This window comes from Oncorhynchus clarkii, chromosome 12 (genome assembly GCF_045791955.1).
Source record: "Oncorhynchus clarkii lewisi isolate Uvic-CL-2024 chromosome 12, UVic_Ocla_1.0, whole genome shotgun sequence".
In the NCBI taxonomy this organism is placed as follows: domain Eukaryota; kingdom Metazoa; phylum Chordata; class Actinopteri; order Salmoniformes; family Salmonidae; genus Oncorhynchus; species Oncorhynchus clarkii.
The window spans coordinates 77,610,097-77,624,114 of record NC_092158.1 but is presented as its reverse complement, the minus strand read 5'-3'; the positions used below and the strand labels follow the sequence as shown (position 1 = coordinate 77,624,114).

At 45.7% G+C, this 14,018-nt stretch overlaps 1 protein-coding gene across 2 annotated transcripts in view; it reads right to left on the bottom strand.

Moving 5' to 3' along the window:
* Positions 1-8,542, bottom strand: part of LOC139422257 (paralemmin-1-like) — a 28,902-nt gene extending 20,360 nt beyond the window's left edge. The window contains exon 1 of one of the 2 annotated variants that reach the window (XM_071173437.1): positions 8,276-8,542. The gene's annotated coding sequence lies outside the window, so the exon portion shown is untranslated. The remainder of the gene's footprint in view (positions 1-8,275) is intronic. The other variant, XM_071173436.1, reaches the window with a different exon arrangement.
* Positions 8,543-14,018: the final 5,476 nt, after the last annotated feature.

Sequence of the window (14,018 nt, the reverse complement as noted above, 5' to 3'; positions counted from 1 at the left end):
TTTCAGTATGGACCTGCTTTCGTGCATGGGGGCATTGTCATGCTGAAACAGGAAAAGGCCTTCCCCAAACTGTTGCCACAAAGTTGGAAGCACAAAATCATCTAGAATATCATTGTATGCTGTAGAATTAAGATTTCCCTTTACTGGAACTAAGGGGCCTAGCCCGAACCATGAAAAACACCCCCAGACCATTATTCATCCTCCACCAAACTTTACAGTTGGCACTAAGCATTTGGGCAGGTAGCGTTCTCCTGGCATCCACCAAACCCAGATTCGTCCCTCGGACAACCAGATGGTGAAGCGGGATTCATCACTCCAGAGGACGCGTTTCCACTGCTCCAGAGTCCAACGGTGGTGAGCTTTACACCACTCCAGCCGATGCTTGGCATTGCACATGGTGATCTTAGGCTTGTGTGTGGCTGCTCGGCCATGGAAACCCATTTCATTGAGCTCTCGGCGAACAGTTATTGTGCTGACGTTGCTTCCAGAGGCAGTTTGGAACTCAGTAATGAGTGTTGCAACATAAGAGAGATTATTTTTACTTGCTACACGCTTCAGCAGTCCCATTCTGTGAGCTTGTGTGGCCTACCACTTCGTGGCTGAGCCGTTGTTGCTCCTAGACTTTTCCAATTCGCAATAACAGCACTTACAGTTGACCAGGGCAACTCTAGCAGGGCAGAAATTTGACGAACTGACATGTTGGAAAAGTTGCATCCTATGACAGTGCCACAATGAAAGTCACTGAGCTCTCTGCTACTGCCAATGTTTGTCTATGGAAACTGCATGGCTATGTGCTCAATTTTATACACCTGTCAGGAACGGGTGTGGCTGAAATAGCCAAATTGTCACGGCTGTTGAAGGAGGAGGACCAAGGTGCAGCGTGGTGAGCGTACATATTATTTTTATTTGAAAAGACGCCGCACAAAACAATAAACACTACAAAACAAACCGTGAAGCTAAAGGTTATGTGCCCTAAACAAAGTCAACTTCCCACAAAGCCAGGTGGAAAAAAGGGCTACCCAAGTATGATTCTCAATCAGAGACAATGATAGACAGCTGCCTCTGATTGAGAACCACACCCAGCCAAACACAAAGAAATAGAAAACATAAAAATAAAGAAACTAGAAGGTCCACACTAGTCACACCCTGGCCTAAACAAAATAGAGAATGAAAGCCTCTCTATGGCCAGGGCGTGACACGAATGCACTAATTTGAAGGGGTGTCCACATACTTTTGTACATATAGTGTATGAACTGAACATAGACCAGTCTAAACATTACATTTAAACAAATGCATGCAATCATTTACACGTGTCATGTTCGTCGTAAGAATTATCGGACCAAGGTGCAGCGTGATATGGTTTCCACATGTTTATTAAATGAAACGCTCAAAAACAATAAAGAATGAACGAAACGTGAAGACAATGGAGTGTTCACAGGCAACTACACATAAACAAGATCCCATAAACACAGGTGGGACAAATAACTACTTAAATATGATCCCCAATTAGAGACAACGATTACCAGCTGCCTCTAATTGGGAATTATACAAAACACCAACATAGAAAAAGAGACTAGAACACAACATAGACATAGATATACTAGATCACCCCCTAGGCACGCCATGACCTACTACACCATAGAGAAACAATGGCTCTCTATGGGCAGGGCGTGACAGTACCCCCCCCCCCCCAAAGGTGCGGACTCCAGCCGCTAAACCTGAAACCAAATGGGGGGGGGGGGGGGGGTGATTAGTGTCGATGTCGGTGGCGGCTCTGGTGTGGGATGAAGAACCCGCTCAGCTTGCGGATCCACTAGCTTTGGTGGTGGCTCTGGTGCGGGCCGAAGAACCTGCTCATCCCGCAGATCCAGCCATGGACCCGGGCTGAACACTGTGCCTGGACTGGACCTCGGTGTCAAGGAAGGCTCCTGCCATGGAGCGGGACTGGATACCAGCCCTGGCCTGGATATAGGTGCAGAGGAAGGCTCCGGCAATGAAGCTGGACTGGACGCCGTATCTGGACTGAGCTCCAGTGCAGAAGAAGACTCCAGGCCATGGAGCAGGACTGGACGCCGTGTTTGGACTGGACACCGGCGCAGAGGAATGCTCCTGCCATGGAGCGGAACTGGACGACGTGTCTAGAAGCTCCGAACCGCCGACCGTCGATGGAGGTTCTGGACCGTCGACCGTCGTAGGAGGTTCCGGACTGTGGACCGTCGTAGGAGGTTCCGGATTGTGGATCGTCGCCGGAAGGTCTGGACTGGAAACCGTCACCGGAAGCTCTGGACTGTGAACCATCGCCGGAAGCTCTGGACTGTGAACCATCGCCGGAAGCTCTGGACTGTGAACCATCGCCGGAAGCTCTGGACTGTGAACCATCGCCGGAAGCTCAGGACTGTGAACCATCGCCGGAAGCTCTGGACTGTGAACCATCGCCGGAAGCTCTGGACTGTGAACCATCGCCGGAAGCTCTGGACTGTGAATACGCACTGGAGGCCTAGTGCGTGGAGCCGGTACAGGTGGCACCGGACTGGTGACACACACTTCAGGGTGAGTGCGTGGAGCTGGCACAGGACGTACCAGACTGGAGAGGCGCACAGGAGGCCTGATGCGTGGAGCCGGCATCAATTGTACCGGTTCGATGACACATTTAGCACGGCAAGTGCGAGGAGCTGGCACAGGACGTACTGGGCGGTGAAGGTGCACTGGAGACCTGGTGCGTATAGCCGGCATCAATTGTACCGGAACGATGATACACTTCGCACGGTGAGTGCGAGGAGCTGGCACAGGACGTACTGGGCTGTGGAGGCGCACTGGAGACCTGGTGCGTAAAGCCGGCACAAATGGTACCGGACAAATGACACGCTCCTCAAGGCGAGTTTGGAGAGCTGGCACAGGACGTACAGGGCTGGGAAGGCGTACTGGAGACCTGGTGCGTGGAGCCGGCACAGATTTGACCAGACTGATAGCACACTCCTTAGGACAAGTACGGAGAGCTGACTCAGATGGCATTAAACTGACAACACGCTCCTTAGCGCAAATGTCGTGCATCTTCCACCAACTCAACAACTCTCTCCGTTCTCTCTCCTCCAATATCTCTATCCACTCTCTGACGCTCTGACTCTCTCCTTTCACTCACCTCCAGTTTATCCCTCTTCTCAAAGACTGGCTCTGGTTCACTCCTCGGCTCCGCCGACCACCCCTTGTGTCCCCTCCCCAAAAAATTGGGCTGTTTTTTTGGGCTTTCTTTGTGGCTGCGAACCCCGGCGTTGTCGCTGTCCTCCCTTCTCTCTTTGCGTCTGCCGCCAAGGAAGGCTATCCTGTCTTGCCATGATTTCCTTCCAAGTCCAGGATCCTTTCCCATCCAAGATCTCCTCCCAAGTCCAGGATACCTTCCCATCCAAGACCTCCTCCCAAGTCCAGGATCCTTTCCCATCCAAGATCTCCTCCCAAGTCCAGGATACCTTCCCATCCAAGATCTCCTCCCAAGTCCAGGATACCTTCCCATCCAAGATCTCCTCCCAAGTCCAGGATACCTTCCCATCCAAGACCTCCTCCCAAGTCCAGGATACCTTCCCATCCAAGACCTCCTCCCAAGTCCAGGATACCTTCCCATCCAAGACCTCCTCCCAAGTCCAGGATACCTTCCCATCCAAGACCTCCTCCCAAGTCCAGGATACCTTCCCATCCAAGACCTCCTCCCAAGTCCAGGATACCTTCCCATCCAAGACCTCCTCCCAAGTCCAGGATACCTTCCCATCCAAGACCTCCTCCCAAGTCCAGGATACCTTCCCATCCAAGACCTCCTCCCAAGTCCAGGATACCTTCCCATCCAAGACCTCCTCCCAAGTCCACATATACAAATACATTATGCACCACTAGTATGTCCTCATTCTGTCCTCCCCAACAGTCTGTAAATCATATCTCATTCTATCTATGCACATTATATTCCACTTAATCCTTGTTTATTTTGTGTAGGCTAAGGCTCAAGCACATCTGATAAATCATGGCGTCCTGTTCATCACACCGTGTGCTCCTCCACAGCACCCTGATCCAGTTGGAGAAACAAACCGAAGACATAAGCTGTTGTTGTTCCTTAGCTACGTTGTTTTTAGCCATCGACCCTGCAGCCTCTCTCTCCTCTGCCTTAACACCATTACATCGTTAGAGAGGGACGATTACATCATTTGGGCGGAATATGCGGAATATATTAATGGTGATGTCTTTTCAAGTCAGATTAGAGATGAGGTCATGTTGTTAACCTCAGTGTTATGGCATGCATGGCTTTGTCATGTGAGGATGTCAACCGCAGTTCCTTGACACAGCTTGGATTATGAAAAACAGATTGTCCATTCAAATGTGTAAACCCTTTGGAAAATAGTGTGTTCAGCCTGTCACAAGTACATTACTCTCAATTTACTCTTTGGAAAGGGGTATTCAATGCACAATTCATATATTTTTCTTCTACACCTCACTTGACAAGTATTTTCACTGATTCAAATTCAGCATAAAAACGGCAATGGAGAAAAAGCATTTCAAACCAATTTTAGATGTTTCCAGAGCATTCTAATGCAATAGCAATTCTCCTGAAATAGCTCAATGTCTCTTGGTAGAGGTTACAATTTAAGCACTTTAACAAATAAAATGGGCCTTGTCAATGTGCAGTGCAAGTCTAATGAGTTCATGGCTCCATAACGGGAAAGAGCATTCATCAAGCACTTTGCCTCACTTGCCAGGCTTATATTTTAACACCGCATTGTTGGAATAGGACCCGTAAGTTATTTATGAGGCAGCACTAGAGGGAAAGGGGCCCAACTATAGTCATATTGAAGGGTAATTAGATCCATGTTATCTCCCACTCTACACTCAAAGACTCGATCATGGACACTGTTACTGACACTTGTGGATGCTTCGTGTGATGTATTGTTGTCTCTACCTTTTTGCCCTTTGTGCTGTTGTCTGTGCCTAACAATGTTTGTACCATGTTTGTGCTGCTATCTTGTTGTGCTGCTGCCATGTTGCTACCTTGTTGTTGTTGTGTTGCTACCATGATGTGCTACTATGCTGTTGCTGTCTTAGGTCTCTCTTTATGTAGTGTTGTCTCTCTTGTCATGATGTGTGTGTTGTCCTAAAAAAAAATGATATCCCAGCCCCCGTCCCCGCAGGAGGCCTTTTGCCTCTTGTTAGGCTGCCATTGTAAATAACAATTTGTTCTTATCTGACTTGCCTAGTTAAATAAAGGTTAAATAAAAACTAAAAATAGATTAGATTGAGGCAGAATGAACAGCCATTGCCTGATGAGCCTCCAAATGTCAATCCAAATCCTACACATCTGTCCTCATATCCCTTGGGCGTACTACTGAATGAATTTGTGTACAGTATAAATATGTATTCAAAATCTGAAGTATTTCATCCTGAATTTTGTGGCAGTCGAGGTCCTTAGATGTTTCATAGTCATTGTAACAACACGTTGTCCAATCCATAACACTCAGCTGTGCCATTTAGGCGGAGGTTCCTTTCAACAGAACACCACCCAACATAGGACGGCCGACGTCATGTCAGAGTTGGATGGTAAATGTTCCAATAAATGTTGATTAATGGTCCCCTACCAGCCCTTTCCCTGGCAGTGGAATCCATCCCCTCAAAAGTGGGTCACGTGAAAGTAATGGGGGCTGTGGAACAGGACAAAGCAAACCCATAAATAATAGAGAAGGGAAAGCAAGGCGGTGTTAGCCGCAGCGGCCATAATCCTTTGTCTGTAATCACATTTCTAGGCCCAGCTTCGTCAGGCAAATCCGTAGAGGTTTTGTGTCTAATGGTGTCTTTCCATCAAGGCGTAAGTCTGATTCACGACTCTGGAGTGACAGCCCATTGTCTCCTCCCTGAACCCAGAATCCTCAGGGTTTTCTCAAGCTGTCAGCTTGTGTATCCACGGGCTACATTAAGCTGATGACGGGATGGAGATTTTGTGGGGAGAAGGGCAGGCATGGCTGAATGCAAACAGCTCAAAGCTCTCCATCAATCTAATTGTGTGAGAGACTGTGCTTCTGATATCACCAAGGAGATATCACGGAGAGCAGCGCTCAAATGTGTTAATTGAGTTGACACTCGATTTCCAAATCCACGCGCAGGAATTTAGTTTTGCCTCATCTAAGGAACAGTACTGTACATTTCCACATCCATTCGATCTATAGTAACAATCATAAAAACTACAGTACAAAAGTATTTTGCACAGTAAGCTAATTCCTCCATATCTCAGAACATCTGATCAAGACCAGAACTGCCTGAGGTTACGGAGCAGCAGATATTCAGTATCAAACTGCATGGTTAATGTTCCTCTCTCTGGAATCCATTTTCCTTCCTGTGACTGAAGCTCTGACATTTAACTGTAATGGCTCAGAAGAACATGAACCACAGCTATATTTTCAGGAAACAGCGCTGCTTCTCTTTGAGATGATTGACAATAAATTAGCCATGTACCAAGAGCTTCTGAAGTAAGTCTCTTACCTGACGTGATATGAAACATCCAATATTCAAGAGAGCAAAATTCACCTGCCTTTCCAAGCGCAGCGCACCCCACCACTGAAAATGGTTGGCTCTGGACAGGTGCAAAGCCCTAGTTCCAACCTAATCTCGGTTAATTAAGAACTAAAATCTCACATAATTTGGTTATGTTTATGTAGTCTGTCCACGAAAGATTAGTTCTAACCAAACAACCAATACTCTGAATGTTTAAGGGGGCACAACCTTTTGGCACTATCTTATGGTTTCTCATAATCTCTTCAACGGGAATTTTGGATTGCTGTTTTGACCTTAGTGCTTGAGATTGTACACATCGAAAAGAAGTCAGGCGGCGAACCGGCTGTAAAGGCTTGACTCCACAGGAGCGTAATGTAGTTCAAGATTCTGACCAGATGGAGCCACGAGAACCATCCCTTCATCTCCCTCCTCCCCCCTCCCCCGGTGTTCCTCCCTCTGTGTTCTACCTAATGAAGCACTTTGCTGGAGCATGTGGGTGTCTTTAAGTGAGTCTCACCCGCCTCAGGCCCAATTTGGATGCTCATAACACTGGCAGACACTCTACACACTGAATATATTTCCCTCTCTTACAGAGAGCAGAGCGATGGCTTCAGACGCCGTCCACCCTAGCACCAACACTACCACTCTGATGATGTGAAATCAATATGAATATTAGTGCCCTAATCACTGCTAATGTTCTTTATGATCGTTACCCATTTACTCATTAACTACAAGGCATTTCTTTGATATTCATATTCACATGAATATCATTATTCACATGACTATCATTATGTTAATGGGTGATATTTTGCCTGACAACAAGCTCTATATTTGGTAGGTGGAGCCTGTGTCAATTCTAGACTAGTTATCTCCTATGAAGACCCTCAGCCTGATGCTGATATGTGTTTAAGCTCTGTTGCAGAAGACGTCACAAGAGGAATGAGGGACTGTCTCTGTAGTGCAGCATAGAGGCCAGAGCTGGAGTGGTGGTGTTGGGAGGCTGCGGTGTGGCTGGAATATAGTAGCACTTCATTCCAATTAGACTCAATTTCATTATTGTGCCCTGGCTGAGAATCCCAAAGCAATTTGTCTCTTTAAGCATTGCAGCCATTTTAGGGGATCTTTGTTGCCATGGAGTAGGTTAGTTAATGAAGCGCTCACTGTTAGAGATGTGTCAGTCGTCTGTGACTGACAGGTTGTTTATCAGTATTGAGTGGGTCACAAAAGCAGCTATTTTAAATGCACACCTTATATTAACGTGCACCAAGTCATAGTCATCTCTCCTATACCAAAGGCAGGGATTTGTGTCTTAAGCTTTGCCAATAGAGTGAGATGACAAAGTTCTTCAGTTCAGGAATGCCCAAAGAGGACCATTTATTATTTAACATCAGGCAGTCTATGGTGAAATGAGGCCAGGTACTTGGTTTTTACACTTTGAACAGGAATACAATGAAGCTGAATTGATTAATTTCACATGATATTCATAAAAATGTGTCATTATATTGAACCAGCCCAGTTACAACATTATAATAAGCAATGTTGCAAAACAAAAAACGTTTTTTTTAAAGATCTGTGGCACAACCTCAATGTTTAATAATATTGCAAACTGGGATCCAACTTGGTACAACTTCATGGGATATGATAATACGAAGTTGGCCCACAGAGTGGACTTTTAAAAGAGATGATGAACTACAATAATTTACATACAACTGAAATTACGTGTAAAGCATTTGAACAAACAGGTAAATAGCCTTACCTTGCGTAACTTTCACTCCCAGTTGGAATGCAAAACAAGCGCACAGAAATATATGGTCAAGGACAGGACTCAGATTGAAAAAGTTATGAACTCTTCAATCAGATTTGACTGTATTTTCCACTTCTACGATGTGTAACGTTGGGTATGAAAACTGCTGGGAAGTTAGTAAGAAAACACGAATTCGTTTGTGGGAGTGACCACAAAGTTCAGCGAGACGTAATAGGAGGCTAGAGTAGCCCAGTCCATAATGAACACTTCGGCGCGCCTCTCGTTCGGGGAAGGTACCAGGGAAGAAGAATAGCATGCTCCAGAAGAATGCTCGAGACCGTTAACTACCGCAATAGTCTTAGCGTTTTACTTTCTAAAAACAGTTTTAGAATATGTCTTGCTGCCAGGATAGGTAGCTAAAAAAGAAAGAAAGTGAAACGTTAACTTGAGATCGGCTGTTCTTGGTTATCTCATCAGTTTTCATGGGGTCGGTTACGATAACAAGGTGCAGGCTATGGCCAGATACCAGATACCGTATGGGCCATATGCCACACAGTAGACATGTTAGGGACCCTTCCATGTTATGTGCTCTATTGTAAACGTCATTGTCACATGCCTGGAAAACGCCTCAATATGTATAAGCATACCTATACATTATTTTATATTTATACCATTGAAAACCCATTGATTATTACTTGATAATTCAGGAGGGAAACCATTTAATCCACTAATAGTGTCTGCTTGGCTGACTGCATGGTCTATCACCAAGGCAGAGTGGAGTCATTATGGGAGTGCTCCTTTGATAGTGTACACATGAGACAGTGATTAATAATCAGCTCTGTAGGAGGTGCACTTCTTGTCATTATAATGAGCTTGTGTCCCCAGCCAAATTTGACAAATGGGATATTTTCTGCATGCAGGTTTTCTACCTGTCATGTGGGATGCCAGCCTGCTCCAAACTGCGTAACCTTGAAGCATCATCCATTAAAATGAGCCCTGTGCTACCTACATTTCCATCTCATTAACACCCTAAACCTCAGTGTACTCTGCATCGGGACCCCATCTGGTGTGTTCACAATAACATGCATCATTTCCCCCATGCCTGAAGGCTTTTCTGCAGTCTCTCTTACATGAACAAGAAGCTCCATCAGAACCTGTAAAAATAACTGAAGCGCGTAAAACAAAACACGTGATTTTATTTTCTAATCAGCATCAAAGCATCTCACCTAGTCCCTGTCGCTTGCATGGCCAGCACACTCACTGTATCCATTCAGTCCATATTTATGACACCAACCCGAAGCAGCCCAACACAAAGCATAGACTACAGTACAGCTCTAGCACTGCGGGAGCGCAAGCATGGAGACCACTCTAGCAGACATTTGCATAAGGTTATGTTCAGTCAGGCATTTGCGTGGCTGACTGAACATTGTGTTGCACCTTGTGTCGCTCTGAGCACCCTCTCCTCTCACATCAGTGTTACCTAACTGCTCATTGGGTTAGAGTTAACTCTAACTGATCATTTGGTTAGGGTTAACTCTAGCTGATCATCTGGTTAGAGTTAACTCTAGCTGATCATCTGGTTAGAGTTAACTCTAACTGATCATTTGGTTAGGGTTAGGGTTAACTCTAGCTGATCATCTGGTTAGAGTTAACTCTAACTGATAATTTGGATAGGGTTAGGGTTAACTCTAACTGATCATTTGGTTAGGGTTAGGGTTAACGCTAACTGATCATTTGGTTAGGGTTAACTCTAGTTGATCATCTGGTTAGAGTTAACTCTAACTGATCATTTGGTTAGGGTTAGGGTTAACTCTAACTGATCATTTGGTTAGGGTTAACTCTAGCTGATCATCTGGTTAGAGTTAACTTTAACTGATCATTGGGTTAGGGTTAGGGTTAACTCTAACTGATCATTGGGTTAGGGTTAGGGTTAACTCTAGCTGATCATTTGGTTAGGGTTAGGGTTAACTCTAACTGATCATTTGGTTAGGGTTAACTCTAGCTGATCATTTGGTTAGGATTAGGGTTAACGCTAACTGATCATTTGGTTAGGGTTAACTCTAGTTGATCATCTGGTTAGAGTTAACTCTAACTGATCATTTGGTTAGGGTTAGGGTTAACTCTAACTGATCATTTGGTTAGGGTTAACTCTAGCTGATCATCTGGTTAGAGTTAACTTTAACTGATCATTGGGTTAGGGTTAGGGTTAACTCTAACTGATCATTGGGTTAGGGTTAGGGTTAACTCTAGCTGATCATTTGGTTAGGGTTAGGGTTAACTCTAACTGATCATTTGGTTAGGGTTAACTCTAGCTGATCATTTGGTTAGGATTAGGGTTAACTCTAACTGATCATAGTTTTGTTTCTCAGTGAGCCGAGCAAGGCAGACCAAGGCCAACAGTATGAAGCTGTATAGACAGCAGACCAAGCAGAGGAATGTACAGATGTAGGATTTTCATTTGACCTATATTGTCACAGCAAAATAATCATGCAGCAACAGGATTTGAACGTATAGACCATAATGTAGCTGGAGCTGTGGTTAAGCTATTATCTGGCCAAAAGTAGGCTACATGAAAAGTGCATTACTGTTAATATACCGTGTGTATTGTGTGTTTTCAGTGAATTTATATAAATCACAAAGCTTATCTGCATTTCCTGCGGTCAGGAAGATTCTCAGCAACAAAAGACTGATCACATTAAGATCCTACATCTGTTGTCTATTGTTGTGTGTCTGATTAATGAGTTGCCCCTATGCACCACAGCTGGAGCCTTGGCTTGGCATTGTGTGTGTGCACATATGTGTGTATGCGTAGGCATGCACATGTGTCCTATTTTCCTGTCTTTCTGCAGACTGATCTGCCTTAGTGGAGGGTGTCCATGTAGGAAATGTGTTATGCCATTACATTGTTAAAGGAAATATGCAGTCATTTCTGCAATTAAATCCAAACCTCTGGATTTGTACTGCTGATGGGTGGTCAGTTCTCTGACCGCCCATCAGACTGACTGCCCAATACTACAGGATCATCACATTCTTTATATTGCATGGATGCCCATCACATGTAAGACTCTCACAAAATCAATCACCTAAATAATTCAAACTGGTCAGTATGCAGGTGTTATAGGCAGTACAACCAGAGGTACCGGAGGTGCTTACGTATTCACATACATGCATATATGAATATTCTATTTGGTGTTTGGTGTATGTTTGTGCAAAGTGCATGCATGTGTAAATGTATGTGTACATCCCATAAAGTCCACCCATGTTGGGTTTGTCTTTTTGTGTCTCGTGTGCAGTGTAGAGACATGGTTACCATGGTAACCACACATCCACATCTCCCACCTTGAGAATACCCGGCCCCCTCCACCTCGCTCTCTCTACCGCCCTCTATCCCTCCCTCCTCTTCTCCCCATTCCTCCTCTGTCTGTATTGATCAGTCAGTAAGGCAGCTCAGTTATGTTCTCACCGGGCAGGGCAGGGGAGGGGAGGGGAGGAGAGGAGAGGAGACCCATGGGACAGACATCCAATGTGCTGTAACCATAACGGCCTAATAATGGGCAGATTCCTCATTTCCACAATGCCGTAGCCATATCTCATCCCCACTCTGACAATCCCACCGAGCCAGAACAGCAATGCATGCTCAGCGCCTAAGTGCTAGTGAGGGGAGAGCTGGGCCTGGCTCTGGTGCTAGTGCTAGGGCAGGGGCTATAAAGCTGGGCAACTATCCTTTTAGTACACCCCTAGCCTCCACATAATAGTCCCCTATGCTTGCCTAGAGGGGTTACCCAGTGGCTGTGTTGATTTATGCTGTAGGTATATATTTATATACTGTATGTGTATTGGTCAGATACTATACAGAAAGCACTGTGTGTTAGCTAATGTGGCTAATGCCTATCAGCCTCCCAGTGGTAATGCTATATTAATGAAGGTGAGTGAGTCATTGTGGAGTTACCCGTGGTTGACCTGCTGATTCATTTAACACCTCAGGGTGGAATGGGGAGCACTTAGAGGTCCTCTGCTCCTGAGTGGCAAGGTGGTCTAAGGCACTGCATCTCAGTGCCAGAGGCGTCATTACAGACCCTGGTTCGATTCCAGGCTGTATCACAACAGGCCATGATTGGGAGTTCCATAGGGCAATGCACAATTGGCCCAGCGCTGTTTGGCCTTGGGTAGGCTGCATTTGTAAATAAGAATTAGTTCTTAACTGACTTGCCTAGTTAAATAAAGGTTCAATCAAAAATGCTCCTCATCAAATCAAATCAAATGTATTTATATAGCCCTTCGTACATCAGCTGATATCTCAAAGTGCTGTACAGAAACCCAGCCTAAAACCCCAAACAGCAAGCAATGCAGGTGTAGAAGCACAGTGGCTAGGAAAAACTCCCTAGAAAGGCCAAAACCTAGGAAGAAACCTAGAGAGGAACCAGGCTATGTGGGGTGGCCAGTCCTCTTCTGGCTGTGCCGGGTGGAGATTATAACAGAACATGGTCAAGATGTTCAAATGTTCATAAATGACCAGCATGGTCCAATAATAATAAGGCAGAACAGTTGAAACTTGAGCAGCAGCACGGCCAGGTGGACTGGGGACAGCAAGGAGTCATCATGTCAGGTAGTCCTGAGGCATGGTCCTAGGGCTCAGGTCCGTCGAGAGAGAGAAAGAAAGAGAGAATTAGAGAGAGCACACTTAAATTCACACAGGACACCGAATAGGACAGGAGAAGTACTCCAGATATAACAAACTGACCCTAGCCCCACGACACATAAACTACTGCAGCTTAAATACTGGAGGCTGAGACAGGAGGGGTCAGGAGACACTGTGGCCCCATCCGAGGACACCCCCGGACAGGGCCAAACAGGAAGGATATAACCCCACCCACTTTGCCAAAGCACAGCCCCCACACCACTAGAGGGATATCTTCAACCACCAACTTACCATCCTGAGACAAGGCCGAGTATAGCCCACAAAGATCTCCGCCACGGGACAACCCAAGGGGGGGGGCGCCAACCCAGACAGGAAGATCACATCAGTGACTCAACCCACTCAAGTGACGCACCCCTCCCAGGGACAGTATGAAAGAGCCCCAGTAAGCCAGTGACTCAGCCCCTGTAATAGGGTTAGAGGCAGAGAATCCCAGTGGAAAGAGGGGAACCGGCCAGGCAGAGACAGCAAGGGCGGTGCGTTGCTCCAGAGCCTTTCCGTTCACCTTCCCACTCCTGGGCCAGACTACACTCAATCATATGACCCACTGAAGAGATGAGTCTTCAGTAAAGACTTAAAGGTTGAGACCGAGTTTGCGTCTCTTACATGGGTAGGCAGACAATTCCATAAAAATTGAGCCTTATAGGAGAAAGCCCAACCTCCAGCTGTTTGCTTAGAAATTCTAGGGACAATTAGGAGGCCTGCGTCTTGTGACCGTAGCGTACGTGTAGGTTTGTACGGCAGGACCAAATCAGAGAGATAGGTAGGAGCAAGTCCATGTAATGCTTTGTAGGTTAGCAGTAAAACCTTGAAATCAGCCCTTGCCTTGACAGGAAGCCAGTGTAGGGAGGCTAGCACTGGAGTAATATGATCAAATGTTTTGGTTCTAGTCAGGATTCTAGCAGCCGTATTTAGCACTAACTGAAGTTTATTTAGTGCTTTATCCGGGTAGCCGGAAAGTAGAGCATTGCAGTAGTCTAACCTAGAAGTGACAAAAGCATGGATAAATTTTTCTGCATCAATTTTGGACAGAAAGTTTCTGATTTTTGCAATGTTACG